Here is a 24,358-nt window from a genome sequence, read left to right on the forward strand (position 1 = left end):
CCCCCCCCCCTCCTTGTCCTCAGGCCCAGGGGCCTGAGTCACAGAGGGGGTTAAGCTGATAAAGCAGTTCACACTCAGCTGCTAATGGGTGGTAATGACTTTGGAAGTTTGCCCCACTCGACCCTGCAGGGTGCCAGTCTCAAAGGCACATGGCAGGGTTGAATAACGCTTTCACCCACTAACTCAGTGTTTACTAATGTAACTTTATAACTCGGTGGCAGGTGATGCCACTCCATCCATAATACATGGGTCCCCTGCCTGTTCATAAAATGTAGTCCTGCTTAGAACCCCCACACGTAGTCATTCATTCATTCATTCATTCAACAAGCACTGAATGAATATTCAACTATAGGGGGTGCAAAGATAAAAGCTACATCTCACCTGCCCGGAAGACGCTCCTAGTCACAAGGGTGACAGGGAGATGTATACCAATAAAAATATGTCAGGTGCCCTACCGAACGATGACACAGACTGGTGCATGCCTCCGGGACCTAGCACAGAACTAAGGCGTCTTTCCTGCTGTGTCTCTGATGCTGACACAGACCCGCCTCCCCTGGAATTCTGTGCACACGAAGCCAAGCCCCCTGAGCCTGACATTGTCATCACTTCTGCCAGTTCAGCCTCGGGATTGGGACCGATTGCCCCATCCTTTGAGTTGCCTTGGAGGGTTTCTCCAACACAGGGTTTCAGTGCGTTCACCAAGGCAACAGGCCACATCACTGCACAAAGAACCAGACAATTCCGCTGGAGCCCGGCTTAATGAGAGCCCAGTGACGTCCGTGTGCCTCTCGCTGGAAAGAGGTCCGTCCCTCAACAGCCAGGGGACTAGCCAGCAAGTTGGTCCTTGTGTGGGGAGCGGGGTGCTCACAATATGGGGTATCTCCCTCCAAATGCAAGAGTGGGATGTCATGTCCGGATTTCCATTAGACAAATATAACATTTCCTGAATGGGAAGTGTCACACACTCCCCCACAGCCCCACTTACACCTGTGACACCTGCAATTCGTGTGACAGCATGCTCATTCTAGAAACAGAGGACAGAGTGCCCTGACCCGTCTTCTCCCCATTTATTTGGTGAGGGGGTGGGCGGGGCCAGGTTGCTTCAGGGCCATGGGAGGCAGACCGGGGAAGGGCCAGGAGCCACCCCTTAGAGGTCAGACAGGCAAGAGTCATCTAAACCACATGTGAAATAGATATGTCTTCACGTCTAAAAAGGGGGGGCGACATACCAGTGCATGTTTAATAATTTAATAGCTAATATTTTAGTTTAGGTCTTATTTGTGCTGCAGCAGAACTGTGATTCCTTATCTTTTTATATGCAAATCTGACGGAACACTGGGCCCCTGTTCTCTGGAGCCTCTCAATATGCCTGTTGTATGAGGGAGGGAGGGAGGCATGTGGGCGGGGACAAAGTACCGAATTGGAAATCAGGAGGTAGGAGTTCAGTCCAGGGTGTGCGATTAACCTCTTGGAGACTCAATTTCCATATCTTAAAAATGATGTTAGATTAATGATCTCTTAGGTACATTTCAGCTCTAAAATGCAATGACATTGAGCATAATTTGACTATTCAGAATTAGTGTAGGAATCAATAATTATAGCAGCTTTGCATTTATGACATTATATTAATCATGGACACATCATTTATTCGACCTCATGTTTTTAATAGGAATATAACCTCCAACAGAAACATTGCTCATCGGGGAAAAATATTCAGCTGCACCACGTGAAATCGCTGATATTTGACCATTTTGGACACACACAAATAGCAATTCATGTGGTTCAGCTAATATTCTCTCTTAAAAGGATCTACTTTAAGACATGGTTTCTAGACCTAAGGTGACTGATTTTAATTTCATGGGGCAACAGCCTTTTCCATAGAATCAGAACAAATAAGAATAAAATTTTATGGAACAGCAAAAGACCTCAAATAGCTGAAGCCATTCTGAGAAAGAAGAACAAAGCTGGAGGTAACACAAGATTTCAAGATATACTACAGATTTCAAGATACACTACAAAGCCATAGTTATCAAAGCAGTATGGTACTGGCACAAAAATAGACACGTAGGTCAATGGAACAAAATACAGAGCTCAGGAGCAAACCCGTGCTATGTGGTCAATTAATCCATGACCGAGGAGGCCAGAATATATAGTGGTGAAAAGCCAGTGTCTCCAACAAATGGTGTTGGGAAAACTGGACAGCGACATGCAAAATAATGGGACTGGACCACTCTCTAACACCATACGCAAAAATAAACGCAAAATGGGTTAAAGATCTAAATGTGAGACCTGACCCGTAAAAATCCTAGAAGAGAGCACAGGCAGAAAAATCTCTGACGTCGGCTGTGACAACACATTTCTGGATCGGTCTCCTGAGACAAGGGAAGCCGAAACAAAAATAAACTATCGGGACTACGTCAAGATAAAAAGCTTCCGCACAGCAAAGGAAGCAGCTGGCAAGACTAAAAGACAACCTACTGAACGGGAGAAGATATTTGCAAATGACATATCTGACAAAGGGTTAGTATCCTAAATATATAAAGAACTGATACAACTCAACACCAAAAAATCCAAACAATCCGATTAAAAAAATGAGCAGAGGACCTGAATAGACACTTTTCCAAAGAAGATGTCCAGATGGCCAACCGACCCATGAAAAGATGCTCCGCGTCACTCATCACCAGGGAAATACAAATCAAAACCACCTTGAGATACCGCCTTCCACCTGTCAGAGACACTAATATTAAAAAGACAAGGAGTAACAAGGTTTGGTGAGGATGCGGAGAAAAAGAAACTCTCTGTGCACTGTTGGTGGGAATTAAAATCGGTGCAGTCTCTGAGAAAAACAACTCAAAAAGTTAAAAATAGAAATATCATGTGATCCAAGGATGCCACTCCTGGTTATGTACCCAAAGAAAACAAAAGCACTAATTCAAAAAGATATATTCACCCCTATGTTCATCGCAGCATTATTTACGATAGCCAAGGTACAGAAGCAGCCCGTGTGTCCACCCCTAGATGAATGGATAAAGAAGACGTGACACAATGGAATAGTACTCAGCCATTAAAAAGGGCGAGATGTGGCAACAACATGGATGGAGCTAAAGGGTGTGATGCGAAATGAAATAAGCCAACCTAAGAATGACAAATGCCATATGGTTTTCACTCATATGTGGAATCTAAGGAACAAAACAAGCAAACGAAGAAAAAAAAGACTTTAAAAAAATGCTTATTTGTTTACTTGAGGGGCAGGGGGAAGCATGCAGGGGAGGGGCAGAGAGAGGGAGAGAGAATCCAAAGCAGGCTCCACACTCAGCACAGAGGCTGACACGGGCCTCGGTCCCACGAGGTCATCACGACCTGCCCTGATACCAAGAGTCAGACGCTCAACCGACTGAGCCACCCGGGGGCCCCACAAAAGACTCTTGACTACGGAGAACAAACTGGTGGTTGCCACAGGGGACCAAGTGGGGGGGATGGGCGGGGTGGGGGAAGCGAAGGGGGAGGTCCTGGCTTCCGGTTATGGAAAGAGTAAGTCACAGGAATAACAGGCACTGACCGGGAATACGCTCGATGGTATCCTAGTAGCCTTGCATGGTGCCAGATGGTGGCCATGCTTGGGAACACGGCGACCCGGATAACACACAGAGAAGCTGGATCCCCACGTTGTACCCTGGAGACTCAAGTAACATGGTGGGTCAACTGTGCTCAAATAAAATGTTGTTAAAAATTTTTCACGGAGGGGTGCCTGGGTGGCTCAGTCGGTTAAGTGTCTGACTCTTGATCTCAACTCAGGTCATGATCTCGCGGTACCAGAGTTTGAGCCCCACGTTGGGCTCTGCACTGATGGTACAGAGCTGGTTACAATCAACACTGGCGAACCGAGGGAAAGTAACACCATAAAAATAAATCGTTTGGGTTACAAGAAAAAAAAACCCCACCTAATTAGTTACTTTGCTTATCCTTATCGCCTCGTTATCAGGAACACCAGTAACAATTATGCGTATCGTTTAAAACATGTGCCAGATTGACTTGTTATTTTTTTTTTAATTCTAAATTCTTTTTGTAATTTTTATGTGGTTATCAAAGGCCAGCCCCAAGTTCACATGTAATCATCATTTATAATTTCTAAAATATGCAGCCAGCACTTCCGGTCGGACCTACAAAATGGAAAGCCGCATGGCTCAGAGCCCAGATAGCATCGCTAGTCTTCGGGAAGGTAAGAATATCATTCGGGTTTATTTTTTTAATTGTAAGAAAAATACCGTTTGCTGAGCAACAGGTTCTCATTGAAAGAAACTCAAACACAAAGGACAGCTAGTAAGTCATAGGTGTGTTAAGTCTTGTAAACACATTCAGATGCAGAAGAATTAGGCACAGTTAGAGCCTCCCCTCCCGCTCCCACAGTGCCCACTGCTCGGCCCAGAGGCAGCCGGTACTCACCGCGTCCCGCGTGGCCCTCGAGTCTCCAAATGTGATCTGCAGACCAGGGGCACTGGCCTCGCCCGGGAACTTGCTAGAAAAGCAGAATCTTCGGCAGCCCCAGATCTGCTGAATCAGATATCCTCGGGGGTGGGCCCGGTGACCCATGTTTTCATATGCTCTGTTGTGATTTTAGGTGAGTTATGTCCACAAACATCCATGCTTAAAAATGACGGCACTGTCCCCAGACGAGCGTCCTGCAGCCTCCTGTTGTCCTAACTCTATCTTGGCTGTAAAGAAAAGAGATGGTCCAGGTCTGTCCAGTGAAGAACTCCATAGGATGCGGGACAAACAGGACAGTAAAGGAAGCTGGGAGTTGGGGGAAACTTCTACGTTCCACACTGGTCCTGGGCCGCTCCTCACGTGCAGGAGAAGGTGTGTGCAACAGGTATACGGATGTGAAGAATTCAAAAGGCTCCTGCGTCTGTCCCCCAACTTGGGGTCCAGCCACCTCTGCCCTGTCTGTAGCTGCCCCTTCACTCCCCAGCCCATAAAGCGAGATCTCTCCGGGGTTCAGGAGAGAAGCCAGGCTTCCTTCCCTCCCCTTCCACATAATCCGCTGAGACCCTTCCGGATGGACGACACAGAGGGACAGGAAGTGCCCTTTGCAGGCTCTGGAGGCAGGCTTGCTCCCTCCTTGCTCGGAGTGGGGGCTGACGGTCCAGGACAGAGACTCCTTCGGGCAGGAGGGCCCAGCAGGCTTGAGGCAGGACTCTGCGATGTGCGGGCAGCGTCTGAGGGCGTCCCATCGGATGGGATTCTGACTCGGTGGTTTTCTATCAAGTCGAATCAAAATAGCACCTCGGCAGCTTAACTGCTGATGCACCTGAGCTCCGTCTTATGTTCTTTGCTGCTAAGTGTTCCTTTCTGTCTGGCTCTCTCCGGACTGTTTAAAACTGGCTCCAAACTCAGAGAAAACAAAGATACTTGTGCACGTGGAGATATTCAAACCACAGAGGGGCTAGGAGCCACGTTCTGGGAGAAATTTCACTTGCTCACGTCTTAGCACTTATTATGTGACCCGCTAACGCCCATCGGCCGGGAGTCTCACAGAAACCACTAGGTCTGCGGAAGTGGAGGACGTCATCTTTCTATAGGATCGTCAAGTGAAACGCTCATCTCTTCCAATGCAGAATCGGACCGCTCTTCTAGTGCTCGGAGCACAAAGATAACGAACCGGTAAAAAGTCAAACCGCCTATTCTTGTAAATACACTGAAAATGTCAGATCTATTTTTGGACCTATTTTCCTCACTCACTATTATTTTTTTTTTTTTTGACTCTTAAATTAAATGCTGTGTAATTTTCTAGTTCCTAGGAAATGAGTAAGATGAAAAGGGGGGACGTGGGGACTGCATTTTGCTCCACACATAAAATTAGCCAATTTAATTAGTGTCCCCTAAATCTGCACTCAGACGTGGAAACACGTCATACCTGTAGATGAGACTGCTCGCTGTCCTACCCATCTTGACGTCTCAAACATTTTTGCCCATATTAAAAAAAATTTTTTTACATTTATTTATTTTTGAGAAACAGAGTGAGACAAAGCGTGAGCAGGGGAGGGGCAGAGAGAGAAGGAGACACAGCATCCGAAGCAGGCTCTGGGCTCCAAGCTGTCAGCACAGAGCCTGACGCGGGGCTCAAACCCACAAACTGTGAGATCATGACCTGAGCCGAAGTCGGATACTCAGCTGACTGAGCCCCCCAGGTGCCCCCATTTGTGCCCATATTAAGGCTGATTGTGAAGTCACAGGGACCTTCACACAGAAGCAGGACCAGAGGGAACGTGATCGTATCTCCTTAGGGGCAAGTGGAGTAAACAGATACCATTTTGATTCGGGGCTAGTTTGCTGAAATTCCGAAATAACCCCAGCTAGCCCTAGCCCACCTGAGGTTATGTGGATTATATACAGCCGGCTATTAACTCTGGCTGTGTGCTGGCCAGAGGATGGCCTTGGGCTAGAACGAGGGAGAAGGACACGGAAACCCAACTGTTGGGGGCCGTCCCTCCCTGTCCCAGACAGAGCCCTGCCCTCCATCAGTCTCTGCCCTCCACCCACACCCCGTCACCTCCTCCTCCCCAGCCAGGGAGACGAGTCCCTTCTGCCCCTCCCCCACAGCACCACCGGGACACGTACCCGTCTGCACCAATGCTGTGGCCGCTAGGCTGGGACCTGCCTGCCCACTCGATGGCCGTCCTCCTGAGAAGCCTTCCCAGCTCTCCCACACAGCGTGACCCCTTCGTGTCCTCACTTACCACATTGCCCGTGACCCAATGTGTGCGTCCAGATGTCGGCCTGCCCTCCGGAGTGGCTAGCTCTGTGACAGAGGGACGCTATTCCCAGTCACTGGCCCCAGGTCCCGGAGTGTTGGCAGTGCTTGTTGGAAACCGCGGGAGCCTCGGTTGTCGACTTTGTCCTGGCGGTGGGTGTTTCTGTTGAGTATTACAGAGTAACCGTGCTAGACTGTCCCGTCTCTAATGCCCATCGGACCTGCCGCCCCGACTGCCTCACGGCCCGGACCCTCAGTAGGGTGAGCCAGCAATCAAAACCGATAGCCACAGCCTATGCGATGACACTGGTCTTGCTCCCTGTCCCAGCACCTCATTTTGGGGTGCTCTGTGTGAAATTCTAACGTTGCCTTCGTGCAGACTTACAAAGCTCCTAAATGCTGTATTTTCCTGGGAGATATTCGAAATTATTTTTTAGTGTTTTATTTATTCTGAGAGAGGGAGAGGCAGACAGAGAGGGGGAGAACAAGAATCCCAAGCAGGGTCTACGCTGTTAGAACAGAGCCCGACAGGGGGCTCGATCTCATGAACCTCGAGAGCATGACCTGAGCCGAGGTCAAGAATCAGATGCTTAACTGATGGAGCCCCCCAGGCGCCCCAGGAATCGTTAATATTATAAGCAAATTCCATCAAGTAGCGTTCCACGAATTAGCTGGGACTGGACGGCTTTCTTCCCTCGGACGTGAATTCTCAGCGGCTTCAGCGGAGATGATTCACCGGTAAACAGAGGCACCTCTGGGACAGTCACTTGGGATCCGTGCGTTGGCCAGTGTCATACGTGCGTGCCCTGCTCCCTCTACAACGTGGTCACCGTGGCTGAGAGGAGGCGGCCGTGCCCCGGGGAAGGGCCGATCCTGGTACCACTGGGCCCCCACGCGCGGGCGAACGCCTTCCCAGGAGGGGCGTGAAGTGACCTGAGGTTGTCTTGTTCTGGACACAGACCTCCTCTTGCACCTGTCAGGTTGCCTGTCGGCTCCGTGGAAGACAGTCGCTGACGGAAACCAGCAAACGAGGGCCAGTTGTGTTTGACCCACGAGCCTCAGAAAACACACTGTTTCCTGAGGTCCTCCTTCCCGTGGTCTGCTGACCTCCTTGGCGGACTTTTTCCAGGGCGAGTGGCCGGTGGGCGCCCACGATCGGAGCGCCACAACCCCCGGAGGGACGCCCACGAACACACACGCGTGCTTCGCGCCCGGTTTACAAGGGAATACGCTGAGGGCGCGGGAGGAGATGATCTTCTCCCCACTGCAGGTCAGGTCGCTGCCCCCTTTCCCGACACCTGTCAACGCGCTTTGGTGTGTAGTTTTGAACGGGCTTATTGCACGGAACTTGTCTGTAGCACTTACGTTGTGCTGGGCATTGTCCCGAGTGCCTTAAAAACATTATCTGGCTTAAGCCTCACACCAGGCTCGTGGACCTGGGTGCCTCGGCACCCTCGTCGTCCCTGTGTTCAGATGGAGAGACTGAGGCCCAGCAGGGCTACTAACAGGTGCCGAGCGGGCGAGCCAGCACTGTTTCTAGCCGCTACGCCATGCTTTTCCTATCAGCTAAATGGGAACATCCAAGTTCACATAAAACTAATCCCACGCTTTGTTCTTGTGTCTTGTGAGAAAAAAGGTTCCCTCTTGACAGATCCAAACACGTCAGGCCACGACAAGCAGTGTCCCCCAGACCAGAACGAGGTAAGACTCGGGCGGCAGCTGGGGACCTCTGCCAGCTGGCCTGCTACAGGGCTGACATCGTGGCGCTCGCCCCACGACAGCCAGGTCTAGCAGCACACGACAGGCCCTTCCTCCTCGGACAGCCTCTGCTGTCCCCCTGCTTGGACCTCGGTCTCCAGGCTGCTGTGGTTTCAGCCGGTTGCCCCACGGGCCAGCACCCCCCAGCACAAGTGGTCGGAAGAGCCAGGACCCCCCACGAGACTCAGAGTGATTCCTGCCCCCCCTCCCAAATCTTGAAGAACAACCATGTCCTGTGACCTTCTAGAAACACCAACCGCATCCCCGATTCATGGGGGCAGATTCTCTCAAGGCCCAGGGGCACAGTGAGTCATGTAGCTCAGCCACAGAAGCAGGTCCTCTGTCTTCTGCCCATAACTTTTGAAGGCAGAGGTTTTAAGAAACGGGGTGCAGGTGCCTAATCATAGCCTCAAGGTACTCGATGCGCTAATAAGCCTACGGCATTCTGATGCGGGTGCAGCGGACTCTGAACTGGAAAATTTCATCAGAAGGACGAGAATAAGTGAGAGTTTTCCTCAACTGACCCTTTTATAAAGAAACACATTTCCTGTAGTAGAGAAAGAAAGGATATTTGACAATAAGACCGAGCTGACGATGGCTTTATCCCATGAGTATCGAAAAGAGTTCGGATGCTATAAAACTCCTCAGGATGTGTGGGAGCTGAACTTTATGACAAATCATGTGGATGTATATATTTCCTTAAAAATAAGACATATGGTGGGTGAAATGGGTGATGGGGACTAAGCATACCCCTATCGTGACCAGCACTGAGAAACACTGTGGATCACTATATTGCACGCTTGAAACTTAATAAACGATTAAAATAAAAGAAATACGTACACTAAAATATTGAAAACGGTTACTGCTACCTGTTTTTCAATATTTTCCCTAAAATATTGGGATCCCAAGAGAGATCCCAAGAGCCAAGGAGAGATGGTCTCAAGAGCCAAGGCGAGAGATCCCAAGAGCCAAGGATCTGACAGCCAAGGGCACAGTGTGGGGCCAGGGAGCAGGTGTGAACATACAATTCTCTTCAGCAACAAGGGTGGTGATTATTTTATGCAGCGTATCATCTGGGCTTTGTCCTTTTTTTTTTTTTTTCAACGTTTATTTATTTTTGGGACAGAGAGAGACAGAGCATGAACGGGGGAGGGGAGAGAGAGGGAGACACAGAATCAGAAACAGGCTCCAGGCTCTGAGCCATCAGCCCAGAGCCCGACGCGGGGCTCGAACTCACGGACCGCAAGATCGTGACCTGGCTGAAGTCGGACGCTTAACCGACTGCGCCACCCAGGCGCCCCTGGGCTTTGTCCTTTTGATGGCCGAGGTACAGATTAAGAATTTTATTTTATTTTTTTAATGTTTATTTATTTTTGAGAGAGAGGGGGAGGGACAGAGAGAGAGGGAGGTGCAGAATCCGAAGCAGGCTCCAGGCTCCGAGCTGTCGGCACAGAGCCCGACACGGGGCTCGAACCCACGGACCACGAGATCCTAGCCTGAGCCAAAAACAAGAGTCAGACGCTCAACTGAGGGAGCCACCCAGGTGCTCCTGGATGATGAATTTTATACGATAACCATCACTCTTGCTACTGAAGGTAGCTGTGCATCTGTAGCTGCTCCCAGGTCCCGAACCGCTTCCCAGGATGCACCTGCTTAATCTACTCAGGCGTCCCTAGCACAGTATCCCAGGCACGGCAGCTTGAACAAACAGACACGTATCTGTCACAGTTCTGGGGGCTGGAAGTCTGATAGGGACGTGCCGGCAGAGCCCGGATCTGGTGAAGACCATCTTCCTGGCCTGTAGGTGGTGCCTCCTCGCGGTGTGCTCCCCAAGTGGACAGAAATCCCATGGCTCCCCATGGTTTATGAGGGCACTGATCCCCCTCATGACCCAATCACCTCCCAGTGCCCCACCTCCTCATACCATCACACCGGGGGTTAAGGGTTCAACACATAAATTTGGGGGGAGACCCAAAACCTTGACAAACTCTGCCCAGTGAAAGAGGCCAGGCACAGAAGGACACGTACCGTGGTTCTTCTTGTAGGCGACGTCCAGGAGAGAAGACAGATTAGAGATCACCAGGGCCCGACGGGGGGAAGGGAGAAGGTGATCACCCAGTGGGCACAAGGTATTTTTGTAGGGTCATTAGGGCCCATCCTGATCAGGGTAATCGAGGAATGCTTCCTGGGGGAAGTGAGATTTGAATGCGCCCTCGAGAGTCCGTGGGTGTTTGTCGTGGGCACACAGCGGGCCATCCAGATCCCCCTCGGAACTGAAGCCCCTCACCCCTCACCCCTCCAGGGTGGTGACAGCCTACAGCTGAGGACGACTCCCAGAGTCGCCTCGCCTGGAAGGACCTGCCCCGCAAGCTTACGAAGGCCCCCTAGACACAGCCCACTTCCAGTGACGGTCCGTGTGAGGGCTCTCCCCGCTCAGGGCTCTTCAGCCCACCTTCTGCTGCCACCCATCCCGCCTCCTTCAATTCTTCCGGGTGTACGTCCCGCCAGCCCTGGCCATGGGGACCCGCTCCCGCTTCACAGCCACAGGTGTGAGAGCACTGGGGGGCCAGTCGGCTCCGGAGGCCTCTCGGGCGCTCAAAGCATCAGCTCCCTTGTCTATAAGACAGGGGTCGTAAGGGGACAATCCTCAGAGCAGCTGGAAAAGTTAAGTGAGCCGGGGCACTACAGCTCTTAGCTCAGTGCTCGCTAAAAGTCGCCGTGTGTTCATGTGTTGCTCGCGGAAAGTACGGGAAACGGACGAGGGCACAAGGAAGGCAGTAGAAGCTGCTCCTGGGTCAGCGGCCTGGGTGTCATCTTCGGGGTGCACGCGCGTGTGTTCTGAGGGGCGTCCCGCGCACCCACGCACACTTCCTGCGTGAACCTCCTCCTTAGCACCTGCCGTCCGTCCGCCACACGGTTCACGCGGTAGTGCGGTCTCCGCAGTCGGATCGCGGGGTAAGGAGGCGCCGGGCGCTCAGGGGCTTTGGGACACCCTCCCCAGTCCTTGTGGCCGGTTTTCCAGCTGGAAGAATGTGGACACGCGTGTCGACCAAGAGAAGAATAAAAACTGAGTGGGTGGGAAATGAATGACCTGACCATAGATGACGATGATGGTGAAAAGGACCCAGGACAGACTGACCTCAGCAGTAGAGAGGTGCACCGCCCCTCAAGGCCGGGAGAGAAAGGCAGGTGATTCGGAGGAGTCATTGGGCAGGATGGTGGAACTGGGGAAGGCACGGAGACTTCTCTGGAGACTGACGGAGATTCAGCGAGGTGGGCGAAGAAGCAGGAACAAAGGATGACCACGGCCGTTTGGGGCCGCCCAGAAGCGGCGTTTGGGTCTGCATTCTGTCCAGGGGACAGACTTGTCCACGGCTCCCAGGACCTGGTTTGGGCTTCAGAAAGGGGCTGGTTGGCTCAGGGTCCGCGTGGGCCAACGGCAAGGCAGGTAACTGAGGAGGGCAGGAGCCAGGCCCTCCAGGATCGGCCTGCTAACTATTTGTCCCAAGTGTCCCGCCGCACTGTCCCTCCCAGTCCTGACAGAGGGCGAACCAGGGACGACCTGCACGTAAGACCGGAAGGGGTTCTGGAACCCTGGAGGCTCCGGGAGGCAGTGAGTTGAAACTCAGCCCCATGCACCTTAGAAACACAGGCGTCCCTGCAGCGGCAGAGGGACAGGTCTCTGCCCACTGTGTCACTAAGAAAATGGAGGGGACACCAGGGGCTCCCCCACCGGCCTGGCCACTGTCATGAGGAAGCTGGGGCCCCTGGCATCTACAGCACTTGACTCACTGCACGAGAAAGGCAGGCGCACATCTGGGGGCACCCCTTGGCTGCCCCCCGACTCCTCCTGCGGTCTGGCTGGGACTGAGCAGACCCAGCAGGGGCCGTCCTTACCTTGACCAGGTCCTTCAGCGCCCGCAAGCATGGCGGCCGCCATCTGTACCTTTTACAAACTGTAGGACGCCAAGAAAAGTGACGAAACGTGGAAAAGGAGAAATGGAAAACTATCAATGTCCTGTGACAACAACAGAAAGGAAATATGAAAAACTCAGTGTTAATGTGCCGGTGTGATTGGATTTGGGACCAATTTTCTTTTTTGAATTTATAATGAGGTTTATGGAATAAGTAAAGCAAACAGGGATAAATATAACCGTCGTCACAAAATTACGTTTGTGCGCATGGGCACACACATGTGCACATATATGTCGCTCTCTCTAGACACACTTGTGTATATAAATCACATACAGACAGCTGTCAAATTGCACAGCCAGAAATGATGTAGCTCATCCTGTTCTACCATAAAGAACATTGGCCAACAGAAGTCGTTGAAAAATGCCAAGCGCACACCACGGAAGCCAGGGAAGACCTTGCATTTGGCCTTCTGGAATGTGCTGTGGCCGCCGGCCAGCCTCCCCCGTCCTGGCAAGGATGCAGGGTGCAGAGGGAGGCAGAGGGTGGGCCCAGCGTGGAGGCGTAGGGCTCTAAGGCAGGAGGACTTTGCGTGAGGTGTGGGTTTGATGGGCACGGGGACACCCAGGTCACGCGCGGGGGGAACAGAATTACCTGCTGAGTGAAGTTTGGTGTCCAGTTTGGAAGCTGCTATGGAAACCTCTCCTGGCGCCTGTGTTTTCAGAAAAGCGGAGAACAGGCCAACGACACTTGCCAGATTTCTCGCTGGGTCAGTCCAGTTCTGCTCTCCGTCTTGGGAACCAGCGACACCCGAATCTGAAGGAGGTACCTGCCCCCAGCGGGCCTCCTCTGGCCTCCCTCGTGCCCCTCTCTGACGGGTTCCATGTCTCCCTGTGTTCTCCACCATGGTTGACGCTGTCTCGAATTATCCCTCACTGTCGATGCTTCTAGCGGAATGTCCCTGCCGACGGCAGCCCTGTGGGAGGGACGCTGCCCGCCCCAGATGCCAGCGCCTGGGAGTGCCGCGGCCCGGCGCACAGGAGGAGCCTCCCCATGCTCCGCCACAAGGGCCCCCCTGCTTCCCAAGCTTCTGTCCACCCCTCCCCCTCCACTTCCCATTTCCTCCGAGGGCAGGGCATGTCAGGGTGCAACCTTAGGGGTGACGGTTGCACGTGGCCGCGAGATGGAGACAACCCAAGCGTCCATCAGCTGACAGGCGGGTCAAGAACGTGTGGTCCGTCCAGACCACGGAGAGTCATTTGGCAATAAAAGGGAAGGACGTCCTCACACATGCGATCACACGGATGAACCTTAAATAGATTATGGCAGTGAAAGAAGCCAGACACGAAGGACCACATGTTGCATGATTCCGTTGACATGGAACGTCCAGAACAGGGGAACCCATAGCTCCAGTGAGTCGATCTGCGGTCGCCAGGGGTTGGGGGGAGGGGACAACGGGCAGTGGCTGCTGAGGGTCCCAAAGGGGTTTCTCTTGGGGGCGATGCAAATGTTGAGACAGTTGATAGAGGCGGGTGGTCGCACAGCCTCGTGAATGTTCTAGATGTCACTGACGTGCACACTCAACTCACAATGGTTGTTAACCTTATGTGAATTTACCGCAACTAAAAAAAAAAAAAACCCTTAGATTTAAGGCTCAGAGAGATTTAGGGGCTGGAGGATAAGGCTTTAGGATTCAGAGGGGATTCATTAAAGGAGTTAGGATGCTAAATATATTTCCAGTGTCACTAGGTCACCAGTTGGCCCCTCGGGGCTGCCTCAGAGCCCCTGAGGAATATGGTGCTCTGCGAAAAAGCATTCTGAGCTTCAGGTAGTGGAGTCATCAACTTTGGGACGTAGCCTTTTCCTTTTCAATTGTTGGGGACTGTCTGTAATTTAGTCTCTTGAATGCAGTCAACCCTTGGCTCTTGTTGTGGATTAATCAATAGAAAGACATCATAGTGGTAATCTTTGGGGAGGCAAAATTCAATTCAATCCATTTTTTCTATTTGTTAGCTCCTCTGGTAATTGGTTTGATGGGGAAGAAGTTTGAAGTTATTGGTTAAATAGAGGTTTTTGGATTATCTGTGAATTTCAATTATCCATGCTTCACCTGGCCCCAATTAGCACTAATAATTGAGTTAACTGAATAGAAGTCATTTCCCATCATATCAGTTTTACCATAGCCTTATTTATTGTTTCACTAATGGAGACCCCGAAACACAAAGCCCCTTTCTCCAGCCGGCACTCACACCCCCATCCCACAATTTGTCAAATTAATGCTGTTTAACGGGCTCCAACTTGACTGCACAGTTAATGGTATGAAACAAACACTCTTAATAATACAAGGGGCGCAGCTAAGGAGGGCGACCAGAAATTTCTAAAGTGCAGCTAGACGTCTTCCTCAGGGTTTTCAACGAATGTGGATGTTCGATGTCGGTGAAGATTGTTGCTGTCTTAATTTGTCCCACTTTAAATCGCGACAGCTTCTGCAGTGCCAGTCAATTTCGCCAGCCAGCCGCCTGCTTTCAAGATGTGTTCTTTTCTGTTTACCAAACGCCATCCACAGGCCTGTTAAGGTTTCAGTTTCTCTTCTTGGACACGTTTGTATTTATATTAAACACAATAAATATCTGCCATTCCAACGGCCCCCTTTGACCTTCTTTGATCTTCGAATCCCAACATCCCCAAACGCCGCATGGAAATTAGCCCGGCCCCTCCCGCGGGGCGGCCAGGAGGGCAGGGTTTCCGCAGCTGCGGGGCCCTGCCGACTCTCACCGTGTTTGTCCATTGCTACGGTGATGCAGCGGGCAGCCGGGCCCCGGGGAAAGTCCGGCTAGGTGAGGCTAGGACTCCAGCCGAACACACGATCCTGGTGCCAGGGTGCCGGGCGGGGCAGGGCTCCCCGTCGCCGCCCGCAGTGAGGCTGCAGGTGCACGCACGCGCCCCGGGGGCAGGCGCGCTGTCCCTCCGCAGACACGTCACCCTGCGGGGCCCCTCGGCTTTCGGCTCCGAGCCAGCCCACGCGGAGCTCTGGGCGGTGGAAATGTGGAAGGTTTCGTGCTCCTACTGGGACTACGTCACTGCCTCGACCCCACATCGCGCTCTTCTTGGTGAATAAAGTAGCCGAGAGAGGCACCGAGAGCCCACCGGTGAGGACCCCAGGAGAAATCCCCCGGCTCTGCGCGGACAGCCTGCTCCTCGCCGTCCTGTGCGGGGGGAATGAGGACCTGGCTCTCCCTGACGCCGTGAGACAGCCACTGGCTGGGGCCATTTCTCTCCAGAATGAATAAGTTAACTAATACACAGTTCTTTCGTATGGTTTCTAAAATAATAAAACTGCCTAGGCAACCGTCGGAGAATCAGACAGACAGCTTCTAAGTTTTGCTTTTCTCGGTCTCATTTGCGTCTTTTGTTTTTATTTCTTTTCTCATGATGTATTTGATGCTGGTTAAAGGACCGCTGATCAGTCTCTAAGGGACATGAAAAGCTTGGAAGACTATAAATATTTGAGAAGGCGGTACCTGGACATTTCCATTTAAAGATGTCCGTAACGTTTTTTCGGATCGGCAAGCTACGCAGATTTCTAAATGCGAAAACTACGTGGTGACATCTAAGTGTTAATTAATCATTTATTTTGTTACTTTGGAAACTAGAAGCTGATCGTAGTTGACATCTGAGGCTAGTGGGGACATGATCCCTGTCTTTCCTGCCCAGTGGTCAGGGCACGCCTCTCAGTCTCTGTTCTCGCGAAGCGTAAGTGAATTCTGTGCAGATTGTCACTTTCCTGTCACTGGTGTGCATCCTGCTGGGCGCTAATCAGCTTGTAGTCCTAGTTGACTTAAGGTTTGGGGACCCCAAGGCCGTGTGGACAACCCCACATCGGCAACACATTGGGTAGGAGAGGGTCAGATGCCTGGCAATAGGCGTTTCAGTGATTTTTTCAAAACAGGATTGATTTGCCAGTTAATCTTGACAATTGCTGGGTGTTTCTTGGCATTTACTCAATAGAATTATGGACGTTAGAGACTTTCTGAGACAGCTGCTGTTCCATGGCTGAAGATAGTTTCTACCCCAATTTTCCACTTAGGTTTTGAAGAACTACAGTGTTTTTAAGTTCCCTTAAAAGGTGTTACCAGGTAACAGAAAACAGGTTGAAAAAATGCTAAAGCCCACTTAATTTTCCTTTTCGAAGCTTAACGCAGTTAATTCACTTTTTCTGGCAAGCGGCTCCCTCTCGGTGGAAAGACCGAGAGGGCTCGTCCTGACAGAGATCCTCAACCCAGGTGTGAAACCGGGTTTTCTTCTGAGGAAAAGCCTTTCTTGGAATATTGACTTCCCCCGAATCGTTTCAGGGCTTTGGCTGGTGCAGAGTTGACAGAGGCCTGGACATCTATATGCGACAGAAAGGAACCCTCGCCAGAAACTTCTCTGCGTGATGCTGCTGGCAGATCAGCGGGCCATTATCAGCGGGCACCTCTGCGGAGCGGAAGATGCCCAAAGGGTGGTTGAAATGACTGATATTTGACAAACACTTATCTTCACAACGTAAACACCTGTTTCCTGGCATCCCTCGATTTGGTTTTCTCACGCATTACAGAAAATAAAAATCCAGATGAAGAAAACAGACCCTCTTTGCCGGGTCCTGCCATTACGGCCCTTGTGCGATCATTATTCGCATCGCTGTCGATACCATAAATTTGAAGTGATCTCAGTGACATTAATCAGGATTTCTGGCCGGCGTGTGTTTGTGATGTGGCCTCCCGGGCTCGGTCTGTCACATCAGCGTTCACCGCGTCGTGCTCTCCGAAGGGCACCTTTGCTTTCAAAACCCATGGAGAAAGAACCCCCTAAGACTCCCCATGCCCCGGACCAGGCACTCTTACCTGCTGCTGGGCCTGAATTCAATTTCCACTTAGGTCAGAAGCACTTCTGTGAGCGGAAGGCGTCTTGATTCAACACGAAAGGCCGTCGGTCTCGCAACACTGAAAAGAAAGGCGGCCTTTTATACGCCACGGGATTCACCAGCCCCTTTGCTGAACCCACTTGCCCCCAAACTCCCTGCCCCATTAACCAGCACACATGGGACTCTGGCTGAATGTTCATTACAAACAGAGTTTAGTCTCTGTTCAGGAACGGGCTCGGGTTTTCGCTGGTTAAGATCAAGGGTCTTGTTCAAGGTGCACATGTGTATTAGTGTTAATAATCCAGTGTCACTCAGTGAATGCCGTACTAATTTAAAACCATGCTCTGTAAACCTCTGCCTCTCGCGGCCGCACATCCAAATGTCCCAGAAAGAGAATCGGTTAAGATTAGCTTATCTGTGGCTTACGTGTCTCAAAGGCCATCAACATATATTGCTTGGAATTCTTAGAAATCAGTTGTGTCCATTTAAATTGGTGTTGTTACTGAAGTAACAAAGAGGGAGCCTGGGAGCCATTTAGAGGCACTTTGTTATGACCGAAGCTCCCGGGGCTAGAACTGTACTTCTCCGGTTCGCCCGGAGACCTTGCTTTAAAGAGTGACCCCAAGACTCTGCTGGCGGCAAATGTGGGGTGAGCTACTGCGTGCGGCCGGGAAAGGCTCCTGGGCGCCACTGTCCTTGGTGTGGAACTTGGGAGTGCCCCGTGAATCCACGTTACCAGGCCACACACGTCATTTCAAACAACGCAGCGATGACAGAGAAAGCCTTGCCCATCGCTGGTGCACATGATAACAAATAAATCAGCTAAGGGGCGCCTGGGGGCTCAGTCGGTTAAGCCTCCGACTTCAGCTCAGGTCACGATCTCACAGTTCGTGAGTTCGAGTCCCGCATCGGGCTCTGTGCTGACAGCTCGGAGCCTGGAGCCTGCTTCGGATTCTGTGTCTCCTTCTCTCTCTGACCCTCCCCCACCCCCCACCCTGCTCACGTGCTCTCTCTCTCCCTCTCTCTGCCCCTCCCCCACTCACGCTCTGTCTCTCTCTCTCTGTCTCAAAAATAAATAAACTTTCTAAAAGATCAGCTAAAGAAACGAAGAGCCCACCGAAAGGCAGAAGGAGATGGTTTGAAAACGGCAAATAATCTTTTTTCAAGAAAGAAAGGGACTTCGTTTAGCAGAAGTATCAGCAGTGAAACGTCACTGCCATGCAAGTACCCTTCGCAAAATAAGTGTCGCCTCTTGTGGCGGAGACAACAGACACACAGCTCCTTTTAGCGTTCTAGTTTAAAATGTTTTTTCCCACTTACAAAAATAGGTGATAGTTTTTAACCATATAATTTAGTGCATATAACTCGTCTTTTAATAGGTAACCACGAGCGAACACTCTATGGAATTTTAGGATCGGCTGACGAAGAATGTTATTAAGGCTTAAGGAAAGCCAGCGACAATGCCGAGGTTTTCAGGGGAGAGAAAGCCTCTTTTCCAGTTTGACCCAGAACAAGGGGAGAGAACCGTTTCTTACAGAACACGGAAGCCGTGGACTTGCCCTCCGCTCCCACCTCAGGTGGCTGGGGCCCCAGGGCGAGGAAGGACGCGCAGTGCTTAGCTGAGTGTCAGCTTTTGTACTTCGGGGACTGAGATTTGGGCCTTGCGGTTTTTACAGTTAATCATTAACTTCTCTGAGGTCTTGACGGCATTTCAGTGGAGCTAGAAATATGCCACTTTTCCAAGGAGTCTGTCTTGTAATTTCCCATTTTACCCCCAAAATCTAGTTAGCAGCTCATTGACCCGAGCTGGGTTAGGTGGAGACTAAACCCGTGCTTCTGAATTCAGCAGAGCATATGGGTTAAATAAAACCGGGAAGAGGAAAGGCAAGGACTCTTGTACTGAATACTTAATTTGCACATTAAAAGCTGATCATTAATCCTATATTTTAACACTGCAAATGTCAGAAGCTATTATTTCCTGGGGAGTCTGACAGTTCCACGGATAGACCGTCCTGTTGCAAAGTCCGTGGAATGCGCGTGAATAGATTCTGTATCAAACCCGAAGGCCATTAAATAATACTTAAAGGATCGATTTGTTGTCACACGTAAGCAAAGGGTAGGACTCCTAGAACAAACCGTAACCACCACAGAATCACAGCAGGAAGATCACGTTATTAAAATCTAATAAAACATGTAAATACAATATCGTACACAGGTAAGTATACACTTATTACAGTGCTGCGATGTGCGTCAGCAGTTCAACGTTCTTGAAATAAAATAAAGACAAGGCTTCGAGTGGCCAAACGACCATCGGTTTGTTTTTTCAATGTTTGAGAAACCCCAGACCCTCAGGTGCCTAAAAGGGCCAGCCAAAGGCTGTTTTCAAGCGATTCCGGTACAAACCAACGTGACCGTAACCATTTACCAGTTTCTGAGAAATCACAAATCAAACACATTAAAAAAGCTGTCTTTGGACCAAATTGGAGTTTCTAACAAGACTGCCTACCGAGCGTTATATGTGCCTGATTATTAAGCTTTTAAAGCTGGGCTTCCCTAATGCCACTTGAAAGGGGCGGGCGGTTCTCCCTCTCCCTAAGCTTATTAAGTTCAAGTTTTGTGCAAACAGCTATTTAAAATGATTTGTTCATAAATGTGCACATGGCTTTCAACATAACAACTTTCACACACTGTAACAACAACAACAACAACAACAAAGTACAAGGAAAATAAAGCTGAAGCAGCCACGAGAAACTTGCACTGATGGTGTTTTGAAATAGTACCTTTGGATCTCTTCCCCAAATCTTCAAATGACTTTTAAAATGTAGCGGGTCTTGCGTAATTAATGCCCATCACCAGCCTGAAAACACCAGAGCAAAATGTAGCCGATTTCCTCCCCGAACGTTCGATTTTATATTCTTTGAACTTCCTCAGAATGTGGTGACCCTTCTAAGAGAAACTTTAAAGACGCGTTAGTCATTTTGTTGAGGCTTAAGGACATTCACTGTGTCCAAGCAGGAGACTGGCACTCGCTCACCGGCCGCTGGCCTCGGGGGTAAAGCTGAGCAGGGAGGCCAGGCCGAGGCTTATTTGAGGAGCAGAAAGGGGAAGCGGTCTTCTGGGCCCACTGGAGGCAGGGGGCGGAGGCGAGCCAGGAACTCATTCCCCATCCCGGAGTCCAGAGCTCAGAAACTACTGGAAAAGCCCAAACTCCCACACTCCCTATTCTCAGTTCAAGGTTTCATTCGGGACAATCAGGAGGGCCTCTTCCCAATCCTACGACCTGGGAGGCTCACTTAAAATACGGTGTGTCGATAAAATGAATAACAGCCATACCCCCCGCCCCAAAACATGCCATTTTATTTCATTTCATCCAGTTTTTCTTAGGAACACACAAACTCTGTAGGTGTTTCCTAACTTGGAGTCTGAACCAAAATCCTTGCGTATTCCTCAGTGCGGGAAAATGTTTAGACTTCCAAACTCTGAAATCCAAAATACAACCAGTGCAGGGAAATGGGAACAGAGTAGTGAATAAGGCTCACATGGGGGTTCTTGGGCTTCTGGGCCTGAAAGAGGAAGGAGAGGGCACTGAGCAGCAGAGGAAACCCTCCCACCGCAGCCCCCTTTCTGCAGAAAGCCAGCCCCGCGGGTGACAGAGCAAGGGGGTCCCTCTCCCCGCACACACGCCCAGGGGGTCTGATCCCCAGGAAAACCAGCAGCCCCGGGGCCAAAAACAATGCACAGCCTACTCTGTGCTGCTCACTGGCTCCACCTCTCACCTCTGAAGACACACGGCAGTGTTTTGAGAGAGACACAAATAAAGCGCAAAGCTAAACAATTAAAGTCTGGGACAGGCCCAAGAGGCAGTTATTAACGAGACTATTTACACAGTAATGTCAGGGCTTTTTTGAAACACCAAAGATGTTTTGCCCAGAGAAAATGTAGTACTTTTCAGCATTTTCAAAAAACAAACAAAAAAAACCCCTAAATATGTATCAAATCCCGAAGCACTAGGCACACCTACTTATCTGAAACCCAAGACTGCTGTTGTTGTAAGGGTTTGTAGAACTCACTTCCTGTCTTTGCACTTACACAACAGGATATTTGAATAACAAAGACCACGGAGAAGCCAGGCAAAACCGTGGGGCCCCCACCTCACGTGGGCATTTCTTCATTTCCTAATCCCATCTCTCTTGTGTTCTGAGTTGCCCAAGTAATTTGCAAACACAAAGGCATCGGTAGGGTAGTGACTGCCTGTCGCTGTGCACCTTACCAAGCAAGGGCAGCGTTCACCCGGGACCCCTGCATGTAGCGAGGAGCTGCTTGTGTCCCGAGGAAAAACCGCTTGTGGTCCCATGGCTCAGGGTGTGCTGAGGTCCACTATGACCTCTGTCTCAGTTTCCCAGGCTCAATGAGCAAACACAGGGAGGCACACGGGGGCAGGTGTGTGATGTCCCCCTACGTTCACTGCGACGCTTGCCGTATTTGACGATATCTGTACCTTCCACTGTGTTGCCTTTTACTTCTTAAAACGCACAACTTGTGTTTCAAGCTCAAAGAGATAGATCATTTCGACTGTCCACACTACAAATAGTTCCGTTAAAGAAAACCCTTTCCATTGAATTAACGTGCTCTCTGCCTAATGTAGATCACAGTTTCCTGGTTTGGAAATCTGAACTAAATGGTCTTCACTGTTTTATTACTTCCTTCATAAGCACATGACTGCGTGTATCTTATAAATTATTTTACCACAGCTTTAGTCTTGTCCTTCGTGCGGACCTATCGTAAGTGACCGGGTTTCATATACGAAACTATCAGACTAAGTATTTTTCTGACTACGCCCTTTTATTGGGAAAGATGCATTAGAGGCCCCGTCTCTCCCTGCTGTCTGTAAATGAGGTTAGCACATGCACATACATCATGAGAACCACAGGTATGTGCCAGGGACTCTATTCAATTTGAAAACCAAGAACACATTTAAACAAAGAGAACTTAATTCTGTAGAACAGAATTCTGTCTTAAAAAACACCAAGGGGTTTCAAATATCTCCACTCGTCACTGGAAAATTACAAATGTCTTTCTTGCATCTGTATTTATGGATTTAACAGACTTGTATTTCAATCAAGTTATCACATTTTAACCAGTGCAATCCAAAGCTTTTTCAAAAAATATTTTCTTCCAGGATATTAAATATGCTCATGTAAAGAATTGAGAAGCATACACGAGGAAAACACCAATCACCCACCCTACAAGTCAGCCGGGGATTCACGTTGTTGCATATTTAAAAACTAAGTAAATACAGAGTCACCTGGGTGGCTCAGTCGGTTGAGCATCCTGCTTCGGCTCAGGTCATGATCTCACGGTTTGTGAGTTCAAGCCCCGTGTCGGGCTCTGTGCTCACAGCTCAGAGCCTGGAGCCTGTTTCAGATTCTGCGTCTCCCTCTCTCTGTGCTCCTCCCCCGCTTGTGCTCTGTCTCTCTCTCTCTCTCTCCAAGATAAATAAACATTAAAAAAATAAAAATAAAAAAAATAAAACCTAAGTAAATACAATACATTTTGCTTTCATGATGATGCTTATATTTACATATGCCATTTTAAATCTGAATCATAAAACTCTAACATAGGAGGATTTATTTAGTTCTGGCCTCTCATTTTTCAGATGAGCTGTCTAAAGCCCAGAGAAGTTAAGTGACTTGCCAAAGGTCACACAGCAAAATCAGGGCACGAAGCCATTCTTTCCATGTCTCTCCTCCAGATGCCAGGGCATCACTCATCACAGTTGTGAATGACATTGACCCTTCTCTAAATGACCGGAAGACCAGGGAAGTTGGGAACACTTGAGAAAAAATAATTTGTAGTATAATACGATACCTAGGAAGATGTGTTATCTTCTAGGTCATTAAATCTCCTTTTTGTGCATAACAGAGAAGACCATTGGTAATGACCCTGTCATTTTTTTAAAAAAATAATAGACTTACTGAAATATAATTCACATGCCATACAACTCATGTATTGAAACTGTACTATGGCTTTTAGCACATACACGGTATTGTGTGACCATCACCCCCATCGATGTAGGACGAGAACATCTTCATTACCCCGTACGCACCATCAGTCCTCCCCAGTCCCTCCCACAGCCCCCACCCCTGGCAGCCCCTCGTCTACTTTCTGTCTGTGGATTCCCCTATTCTGGACACGTCATGTCAAGGGAGTCATACGGTCTGCGTATTTTGTGCCTGGCCCCCTTCACTGCTCTCTGACACTCATCCATGTTGTGCCTGTAAGAGTCCTTCACCCTTGTTTATGGCTGAACAGTGCTCCATTGCGTGCGTGAACCATGTTTTGGGCATCCCTCAGCAGGCTTTTCCACTTGGGTCTTTCCACTCCCTGTTGGGCTGTTACGAATAACACTGCTCTGAAACATTCACGTGTAAGTTTTCGCATGGATGTATTTTTTCATTTCTCTTGGAATGGGAGGGCTGGGTCACGTGATCACTCAGTTCTACCTTCTGAAGAACTCCCCATTTCCCGAAGTGCTGCGTGGTTTTACCTCCCTCCCCCCACAACAGTGCATGGGGACCTCACCACCTCCTTGCCAACACTTGTTAATATCTGTCTTTTGATTCTGGCCTTCCTGGTGCGTGGGACACCGTATCTAACTCACTATGGTTTTGATTTGCATTTCCCTAATGTCTCATGATCTTGATTATCTTTTCATGTGCTTATCGGTCATTTGAGCATCTTCTTGGAGAAATGCCTGGTCAGATCCCGGGACCGTTTATTTTATTTTATTTTTACATTTTTTTTAATCTTTATTATTTATTTTTGAGAGAGAGAGAGAGAGAGAGAGAGAGGGAGAATGAGCAGGGGAGGGGCAGAGAGAGAGGGAGACACAGAATCTGAAGCAGGCTCCAGGCTCCGAGCTGGGAGCACAGAGCCCGATGCGGGGCTCGAACCCACAAACTGTGAGATCATGACCTGAGCTGAAGTCGGACGCTTAACCAACTGAGCCATCCAGGCGCCCCTGGGGCCCATTT

General features: G+C 49.9%; 2 long non-coding RNA genes across 2 annotated transcripts; both read right to left on the reverse strand.

Moving 5' to 3' along the window:
* Positions 1-11,712: 11,712 nt before the first annotated feature.
* LOC121032775 (uncharacterized) lies at positions 11,713-13,489 on the reverse strand. The gene is made up of 3 exons (XR_005791466.1): positions 13,076-13,489; positions 12,407-12,527; positions 11,713-11,904 (listed from the first exon to the last, which is right to left on the reverse strand). It is a non-coding gene; the product is annotated as an uncharacterized LOC121032775 (long non-coding RNA).
* Positions 13,490-14,589: 1,100 nt separating this feature from the next.
* Positions 14,590-22,669, reverse strand: LOC121032776 (uncharacterized). Its single transcript, XR_005791467.1, has 2 exons — positions 20,105-22,669; positions 14,590-17,403 (listed from the first exon to the last, which is right to left on the reverse strand). It is a non-coding gene; the product is annotated as an uncharacterized LOC121032776 (long non-coding RNA).
* Positions 22,670-24,358: the final 1,689 nt, after the last annotated feature.

The sequence above is a fragment of the Herpailurus yagouaroundi genome, unplaced genomic scaffold (genome assembly GCF_014898765.1).
Source record: "Herpailurus yagouaroundi ecotype Mexico unplaced genomic scaffold, PumYag 142, whole genome shotgun sequence".
Lineage (NCBI taxonomy): Eukaryota > Metazoa > Chordata > Mammalia > Carnivora > Felidae > Herpailurus > Herpailurus yagouaroundi.